This window comes from Dioscorea cayenensis, chromosome 4, assembly GCF_009730915.1.
Source record: "Dioscorea cayenensis subsp. rotundata cultivar TDr96_F1 chromosome 4, TDr96_F1_v2_PseudoChromosome.rev07_lg8_w22 25.fasta, whole genome shotgun sequence".
In the NCBI taxonomy this organism is placed as follows: Eukaryota; Viridiplantae; Streptophyta; class Magnoliopsida; order Dioscoreales; family Dioscoreaceae; genus Dioscorea; species Dioscorea cayenensis.
In genome coordinates, this window is record NC_052474.1 from 14,922,352 (window position 1) to 14,931,922 (window position 9,571).

At 43.0% G+C, this 9,571-nt stretch overlaps 1 non-coding gene across 1 annotated transcript; it reads right to left on the reverse strand.

Annotated features, from left to right (window-relative positions):
• Positions 1 to 7,757: 7,757 nt before the first annotated feature.
• Positions 7,758 to 7,864, reverse strand: LOC120259660. The gene has a single exon (XR_005536217.1). It is a non-coding gene; the product is annotated as a small nucleolar RNA R71 (small nucleolar RNA).
• Between the last annotated feature and the right edge of the window lie 1,707 nt (positions 7,865 to 9,571).

A 9,571-nucleotide genomic window follows, 5' to 3' on the forward strand; every position in this document is an offset into this window, starting at 1 on the left:
TCTCAAGGCAAGAAGGCAACATCATTCAAAGGGGAGATCGATCACGACTTGAAGGAAGGAGAACTGCAGGGCTAGAGGAAGCGTCATTCGGCATTCCTTTGGCGGGGGAAGCGTCATTTGGCATATTCTCGCCTCATCCTTCACCATTTCATCTAGGGAGTGTCATACTATGTCTTTGTTTCATGTTTTGCTTGATTGTATGCTTTGTTATGAGATGATGACACACTAGACCACCAAGGCCACCGGGTGTTGGTGAACCTTGGGGGGTTTTATCATGTATTTTGGATGATTACTTGTTAATTCTGTGCTTGGGTATGTTTGAGATCTAATCCATTGTTTTCATGCTAAGTGTTACACCAAGGAGAAATCCGAAGATCTTTTATGAATGATGCATGTAGATGTGACTTGCTCGCATGTATTAGGTCATGAATGGATTAGAAGGGGATACTTGTATCATCACGCCGAGAAATCGGGTGTTTGGTAGCCCTCCATGTAGGTTTAATCTGAAGAAGAGTAGGTTTATTCCTAAGCGAGATTTCCTTGTACTAAATGCTATCGTAGGAATGTAGATTTGGAAGAAATTCCTATCTATGTTCGTATGGGATTAGAGTTCAATCACCGAGAAATTGGGGTTGTTCTAATCTTGGAATCTCATGGTCCAATTTACCCTTGCATCTTTAAATCATCATCCATGTTGCATGATAACCCCTCAAGGGGATCCACATCCATAGGCCTTTGCACTTCATTGATTCTCTTGCTTGCTTATTGCTTGTTCTCTCTAATTTGCTAGCAAATCTTGTGTTTAGTTTTATTTGTATTTAGTAGAGTAAATCCATCACTTAAGATCTTAGGCTAGATAATAGCTCGAGAAGGAGTAATAGGAGATCCTTAGCCCCGTGGAATACGATCCTCGTGTCTTTGCATGAGGTATTACTTGGCGATCCCGTACACTTGCGGGGAAGCGATCAAGTACGCTCAACTAATGACAGATTATCCTGCCACCTTGACCCCTTGAGGCTTCTCAGCCTGCCCCTGAGCCCCAGCCGACACCGATGAAGACCGAGGCACCTCTTGTGCCAGAGGAGCCATCCCCAGTACGCATGTTTTCACCGTCTCGAGCCTATGATCATTTTGAGAGGCTCAAGAGTGCAGTGGGGGTGCTACGGACAAAGATCGCTGATGTCCGGGCTGCACAGGCCGCGTAGTACACAGAGTTTATGGCACATTTTGATACATTGTAGCAGATTCTTGAGCAAGACATTGCCTCATCATTTGTTCTGAGACCTCGGACCCCTACGGCCCCACCAGCCTCACCATCACCAGATCCACTGGCACCTTTTGATTATCCAGCAGCAAAAGAGAAAGAGCGTGACACCGACACTAGATGCGTCGTTCTTTATTTTTTTTCTTGTTATGTTATTTTGTATTGTTTTTAGACTTGCACTACTCAGAAAGGATTTTCCTTTTGAGTATGTCTTTTATTTTCATTTTATTGTCTTGAGTTGCATTCATTACTCTATCTTTTATATACTCGAGTTGTTTCTGTTTTTATTAAGCTTCACTAAATCCCCTTGTGTATGCGTGTAGATGGTCTTGTCAGTATGGGAATCACTCCTAATCTGACATACTGCCCTTGATATCGTATATACACTGCCAGGATGTGTCCAAGGTGGATAGGCATGCCTGAACCATCGAGTAGAGATATAGCAACTCCTGCTGGCTCAGGACACTGGTACTGTCACCACGGCCATTCACCGACCTGCTCATAATAGCATGCAAGTATAGATATGCAAGTCAAGAAAGGCAAGTGGCCTTGGAAACCCTTGGCTCGTATTGGCCTTGACCGCATAACACCCCATACGCTATCTACTGGGTCAAGGTGCCAGGATAATTTGTTGGTAACTGACCATACTCCTCAGTGTCTATGAATGCCTCATCGTACAAACCAAGTAGAATCAAAAACTGAGAGATGCTCATGCTATGGTGATGCATAAATGCTTCAAACTCAAATGATGACAAAACCCCCAAAGTAAGTGCACGAATGGCTTGCTCCCTAATCGATAGTAACTGCCTCTAGCCACCCACTAAAATGAGATCCTCAACCTCATCCGCTAACTCATCTCCCTGCTATAAGTCCCACAGTATACTAGTGTTTAGGAAGCAAGATTGTCCAAATCTCAACCTTGACAACCGCTCAAAATGCACTTGATGTTCAGGATTAACAAATCTCATATTTTATAGCTCGGGGGATGACTCATGCGGCCATTTATCAGCTTGCTTCTTTGACCAAGGTGCCATAACTGTAAAATTTTGAAAGAAAATTGATCAAACAAGCTCAAAAAGTAGTTCTGCAGAAATCCACACTCATGTGTGGATCCAAGGGACATGAAAACCGCACGACAACACGCTAAAACTCCACAAATACAACTTATAATTGTTTCTAAACTCTTTCTAATCATGCAATAACCATGTAATTGTAGAAACGAAGCAATATTCATCATTCTAAGTTGGAAAAATCAAATATGATGAAGAAAAGAGAGAATTAAGGGTTACCAACAGGAAGAAGTTCAAAACTTTAGATTAGGCCGGAAAACACAAGTAAATCTCTCTAAATCAACAGTGTGAAGTCGGGAGAGTAAAGGAGAGTGTTCTTTGATTAAGTAGAGGTGTGAGAATGAAGAAGACTGAATGGATTTTTAAAGGGAAATTGTGTCTTTGCATTTCTGCACATTCACACTGACGTGTAAATTACCCACGCCCGTGCGACTCCACAGGAGAAACCCACAGGGGCACACACACGGATAAATGCTTGTGCAATATGAATGCGAAGCATTCTTTCCTTATGTTTTTAGGTTACTTTTATGCAGGTAGGGTTTTGAGGGCGATTATGAAGGAAAGAAGCCAATGTGGATCATAATGCACAGATTTTGGAGGAAATCTTGCTAAAGTTCAAACGCGAAGACATAGGTCGGGTATGAGATGCTAGAGTGTGTGCCAACCTCCTCGTATTTGAGTTATCACAACCATTTAGAGGGGCACAAGGGCAGTCATACTCAAGCATTCCGATTTGTGCATATAGAACAAGATCTCCACCAACTTTTCCATCATTAAAGATGCAAAGCGATCCACAACGTGAACGTGTGCCCATTTGCGTTACCTCGATGAAAGTATGGATTCGGGAAGTATTTCAGGACGGATACTGTAGCAGAGAAAACTGTTCATATCCGGCCGAGAAAACTACAGAACAGAGAATCCACATGGGCATGTGGAAATTCCACACGCCCGTGTGAAAAATCCACAGGGGCGTGTGGATCCCCGATTCCAGCCCTATTTAAAGCCGATTCAGCCCCAATTTCATTATTCTTTTCTCCATCTTTTCCCCAACTTGAGAGAGGGTTTTGGCTAAGGTTTTGAGAGGTATTGGCAAGGGTTTTGGAGAGGTTCTACGGCTTCGACATCATCATCTCTTTTCAAGAAGGTTGGTAGTGGAGCTTCCGTCGAGGCGTATCCTATACCGGACAAAGGGATCTTTGGACGACGAGTAGAGGACTTTCCATAAGAACATCGACATGACTATCGAGGGGTTTTCTATGGATTCATTGCTTTTACATTCTATGTCTTTGATTATACTTAGCTCCGTGGAGAGCTAAACCCCTAGTGGGTACTTGGGTATTTGTGAACCCTAGGATGTATTCATTTCTTTGAATCTCTTTATTATGCTTTCATTTAATTGATGTTTATTGTGAGTTCCAACCTTGAATGCTTGATTGTGTGAATACTCCCCTAGAGTGACACTAGGGTTGAAAGTTCTTGTTGGTAACCTTGTGAGTGAGTCACACACCATGAGTGTTAGACAAAGCTAGGTTGAAGAGGGTTGAGAGGGTGAGTCAAGAGGTACAGGAGCGTCCCCTTTCCCCTCCGATGTGTTAGATTCTACCTCAGTTCTTCCACTTCTTCGCGGCCACAATAGAGTGAATGGTCTAAGGGATGACCTTCCGCTGGGGCTTAGTTGTGGGTGCAACGGAGTGAAGCGCAGAAGTGATCTTAGTATTTAGGGCTTAATTGTGGTTAGGGACCTTCCACCTTGACCAAAGGGTTAGGTCTACAATTAGGAAGAGATTTATCACTTGGAATCCCTAGAACTTATTGCAATTCTATACGAATGCGAGGTTGAGAGGTTATTCAATCTCTCCTCTGGGACATGTATAGAGTAAGGCATAGTTGACCTTAGATTTAGGACTATGTAATTAAGGATTTCCACAACTCACTTGCATTGATTAGGAAGTATAATACAGGGTTCTATCACTTGAAATGATTGTCCTAGGCAGAACAATATCCGGGTACGACATCTTTATCGATTGCCTTACCTTCTTCTTTACTTGTGCTCTCTTACTTGTTGTTTTTACTTTTGGGAATTGAATCATTGTCACACATATCACTATTCATCTTTCACATAGCTATGAAGCGAATTAAGTTTTTCTATTCCCTACTCCTTGTCGATACGATACCAGTTCATCCGAGATTATTACTTTGACAAACCCGTGCACTTGCGGGATATATGCAAGGGGACCTTGTCAAGTTTTTGGCGCCGTTGCCGGGGTGTAGGCATTTAGAGATACTTTGCATTTTGTTTTCTTAGCTATTTCACCGTATATTATATTTCATATATCCTTATTCTATCATCGTTCTGATTTCTTTTTCTTTCTTTTTGTTTGTAGCTCCAGGTTATTTGTGCTTGTTGGGTGGAAAGAGCTACCACCTATGAAGTATGAAGCTACTCTCATAAGTCGAATACTAGCTATGCCCTAATGAGAGAAAGAGCTATCTCATAGGATGAGTGAAAGCTACCACTCCGGTAGAAAGAGCTACCACGTCGAAAATGTGAAAGCCACCTTAGCGGCCGCTTGGGAAAGGGCTACCTTAGAGGATGTGTGAAGCTACTACCATCTTTGAAATTGTTGTCACTTGTGTAGATAAATAAGTCCCTCAAACTTAGAGCTTTGAGGAGTATACCTTCGGTTGACTTGAGTCAGTCCACACACTTTCATGATTTCGGGTTTGTTGTCCTTTTTTATTCAAGTTTTTAACTAGAGTTTCGATTTTTCATATTTAGTGTTGAAATTTCCCTCACTTGTAGAAAGCTCTCTTTGTATACTTTGGTAAACCTAAGGCCAAGCACTTCCAATATTTTCTTCATTCATGCACATAACGTTTTAATTTTTGCTGGAGGACAAGCAAAAGCTTAAGTGTGGGAGAGTTTGATAAGTGCTTGTGCGATGTGAGCGAAGCGTTCATTCCTTATGTTGAGCATTACTTTTCTCAGGTTTTTACACTAATATGTGTGTTTTTATGTTACTTTCGTGCAGGTAGGGTTGTGAGGCCAAGTATGAAGGAAAGAAGCCAATTTGGATTACAATGCACCGATTTTGGAGGAAATATTGCTAAGGTTCAAACGCGAAGACATAGGTCAATGTGCGATGCTAGAGTGTGTGCCAACCTCCTCGTATTCGAGTTGGCACATCCATTTGGAGGGCACAAAGACAGTCACACTTGAGCATTCCGACTTATGCAGATAGAATAAGAGCTTTACCAACGTGCCCGTTTACGTTACTTCGATGAAAGTATGGATTCGGGAAGCAATTCAGGCCGAATACTATAGCAGAGCACTGTAGTAACATGGTAGAAAATACTGTAGCAACACTGTTCACAGTTGGCCGAGAAAACAGGAGTTTAGAGGATCCACACGGGCATGTGGAAATTATCCACGCCCATGTGGAAATTCATCATGGGCGAGTGAAGCATCCACGCCTGTGTAGCCGCCCGATTCCAGCCCTATTTAAAGCCGAATCAGCCCCGATTTTAGTATTCTTTTCTCCATCTTTTCCCCAACTTGAGAAAGGGCTTCGGCTAGGGTTTCGAGGGGTATTGGCCAAGGTTTTTATTAGTTTCCATGGCTCTGACATCGTCATTCCTTAGGAAGAAGGTTGGTAGGGGAGCTTTCGTCGAGGCGTATCCTATACCGGATAAGGGAATCCTTGGACGACGAGTAGAGGACTTTCCACAAGACCATCGATATGACTATCGAGGGGGTTCTTTTATGGATTCGTTGCTTTTATATTCTATTTCTTTGATTGTACTTAGCTCCACGGAGAGCTAAACCCCTAGTGGGTACTCGGGTATTGTGAACCCTAGGATGTATTTGTTTCTTTGAACCTCTTTATTATGCTTTCTATAAATTGATGTTTATTGTGACTTCCAACCTTGAATGCTTGATTATATGAACATTTCCCCTAGAGTGACACTAGGGTTGAGAGTTCTTGTTGGTAACCTTGTGAGTGAGTGACACACCACGAGCGTTAGACAAAGCTTGGTTGGAGAGGGTTGAAAGGGTGAGTCGAGAGATACAGGAGCGTCCCCTTTACCATCCGACGTGATAGATTCTACCTCCGTTCCTCGAGTTCTTTGCAGTAATAGTAGAGTGAATGGTCTAAGGGATGAACTTCCCCTGTGGCTTAGTTGCGCGTGCAACGGAGTGAAGCGTTGAGGTGATCTTAGTATCTAGGGCTCAATTATGGTTAGGGACCTTCCACCTGGACCAAAGGGTTAGGTCTATAATTAGGAAGAGATTTATCACTTGGAATCCCTAGAGCTCATTGCAACTCTATGCGAGTGCGAGGTGTTGAGATTGTTTGATTTCTCTTCCGGGACATGTATAGAGTTAGGCATAGTTGACCTTAGATTTTGGACTATGCAATTAAGGATTTCCATGACTCACCATTGCATTGATTAGGAAGCTTAATAGAGGGTTCTTGCACTTGAAACACTTATCCTAGGCGGAGCATTATCCGGGTACCCCATCTTTATCGATTGTCTTACCCCCTTCTTTACTTTTGCTCTCTTACTTGTTGCTTTTACTGTTGAGAATTGAATCATTGTCACACTCATTATCATTGATCTTTTACATAGCTAAGAATGGAATTAAGTATTTTTATTCCCTACTCCCAGTGGATTTGATACCCGCTCAGCCGGGATTATTACTTCGACAAACCCGTGCACTTGCGGGATATACGCAAGGGGACCTTGTCAAGTTTTTGGCACCGTGGCCTGGGAGCTAGGCGTTTAAAGATACTTTGCACTTTGTTTTCTTAGCTATTTCACCATACATTCTGTTTCATATCTTCTTATTCTATCATCGTTCTGATTTTTGTTTTCTTTCTTTTGGTGCAGCTCCAGGTTATGACCCGAGGGAATCCCTCAATATTGATTGAAGAAGATCCTGAGCTTGAACACACACTTAGAAGAAAAGGGAAAGAACCTGTACAAGAACAGTCTAATTCAGCTGACTTGGAAGTAGAAGAATCTAAAAACATGGCAATACAGAATGAGCAACAGCGAACACTATTCGATTATGCCAGACCTTCAGTATTGGGGACACAGTCGAGTATTGTGCGTTCCCCGATTATAGCTCAGATTTCGAGCTGAAGCCGGCATTCATCCATATGTTGCAGCAGTCCACACAATTCAACTGTTTGGCCGATGAGGATCCAAATAGTCATATAGAGAGCTTTCTTGAGGTGTGCGACATGCTGAAGATAAATGGGGTTATAGATGATGCCATCAAATTGAGAGCCTTCCCATTTTCCCTAAAGGGGAGAGCGAAGCAGTGGCTACACTCATTACCTAGAGGATCGATTACTACTTGGGAGGAGATGGGAGAAGCTTTTCTTGCCCGTTACTTCCCTCCCTGAAAATCAGCAAAGCTTAGGAATGAGATCTCGTCCTTTGTTCAGTTGGAACTGGAGTCTCTATTCGAGACGTAGGAAAGGTTCAAGGAGCTCCTGAGAAAGTGCCCGCAACACGGATTCCTGGAGTGGATGATTGTTCAAACCTTTTACAATGGTTTGAACCCGAGTACATGGCAACTCTTGGATGCGACATCAGGAGGTACCTTACTTAGCAAGACCCCCGATGAGGCCCGTCAGTTGATTGAAGAAATGGGGTTAAATAGCTACCAATGGAATGCTAGGGAGAAGAAAAAGGTGGCCAGTCTCCATGAAATTGACGCGGTAACTTCATTGGAGGCCCAAGTAGAGAATCTGAGTAAGAAGTTAGATCATTTAACTTCAAATAGAGTGGCGGTCATGACTAATTGTGCTAGTTGTGGTGGAGGACATGCTCCCTCTGATTACCCGATCTCTATTGGAGATGTTTCTTTAGTGGAAAATGTTGATTTTGTAGGTAATGGCATGAGACCTCAAGGAAATCCATATAGCAATACCTACAATTCAGGTTGGAAGAATCATCCCAACTTTTCATGGATTAATCAAGCTCCACAAAAGGCCATGGGACCATCAGGTTTCCAACAACAACAAGCTCCTCAAGTGGAAAACAGGGTCTCAGGTTTGGAAACCCGAATGAGTGACCTAGAGAAGCACTTGACTAGATTCATACAATCTGCAAATACAAGGTTTGAATCAGTTGAGTCTACACTTTGCAACCACACCGCCTCTTTGCATAACCTTGAAAATCAAGTGCGGAAAATTGCGAAGTCTCTCTCCGAAAGGCCACATGGAAGTTTACCAAGCAACACAGAAACCAATCCTAGAGAACATGTGAAGGCGATCACTTTGAGAAGTGGTAGTGAGGTTGAAGGTAGGCTTCCGAGTCAGAAGCCAAAAGAACATGCACCTGAGGTTATAGAGGTTGAAGAGGGGACAAGCAAAGAGAAAGAGGTGGCACCCCCCACCTTTCAAGCCAAGAATCCCTTATCCCTCTAGATTGAAAAATGACCAAGGGGATGAATAGTACAAGAAGTTCCTGAGTTTGTTGAAGCAACTCCATATCAATATTCCTTTTGTTGAGGCGTTGGCCCAAATGCCTAAGTATGCGAAGTTCTTAAAAGACTTGTTGACCAATAAGAGGAAGTTGGAGGAGAATGCTTCAGTGGTTTTAGATGCTTCATGCTCGGCAGTATTGCAAAACAACATGCCAAACAAGAAGAAAGACTCGGGAAGCTTCATCATTCCGTGTAACATTGGCAACTTAGGTGAGGAAATGGAATTGGCGGATTCAGGGGCAAGTATCAACGTCATGCCATACACCTTCTTCCAGAAGCTAGGCTTGGGAGAGCCTAGGCCTACTCGGATGACTTTACCGTTGGCGGACCGAACCGTATGACATCCGAGAGGCATCATCGAAGACGTGCTTGTTAAGGTGGACATGTACATTTTTCCAGTTGACATTTGTAGTGCTAGACGTCGATGAGGACGCAGATGTACCCTTGATACTTGGGAGACCATTTTTGCGGACTTCCAAAGCATTGATTGACATGGACGGCGGAGAACTCACACTGAGAGTTGGAGATGACAAGCTCACATACCGCCTTTCTGAAGCCATGCGGCATTCTCTTGATTTTGGTGACACTTTATACTTTCTAGACACTACTGATGAGCATGTCGATGAATACATGCAGGAAATGTTCAATCCGGATCCGTATGAAGGTTTTTTCGACCAAGAAGAGGGACATGAAGATGTAATGATGCTTGGGTCGACGGATGAAATACCATCTACC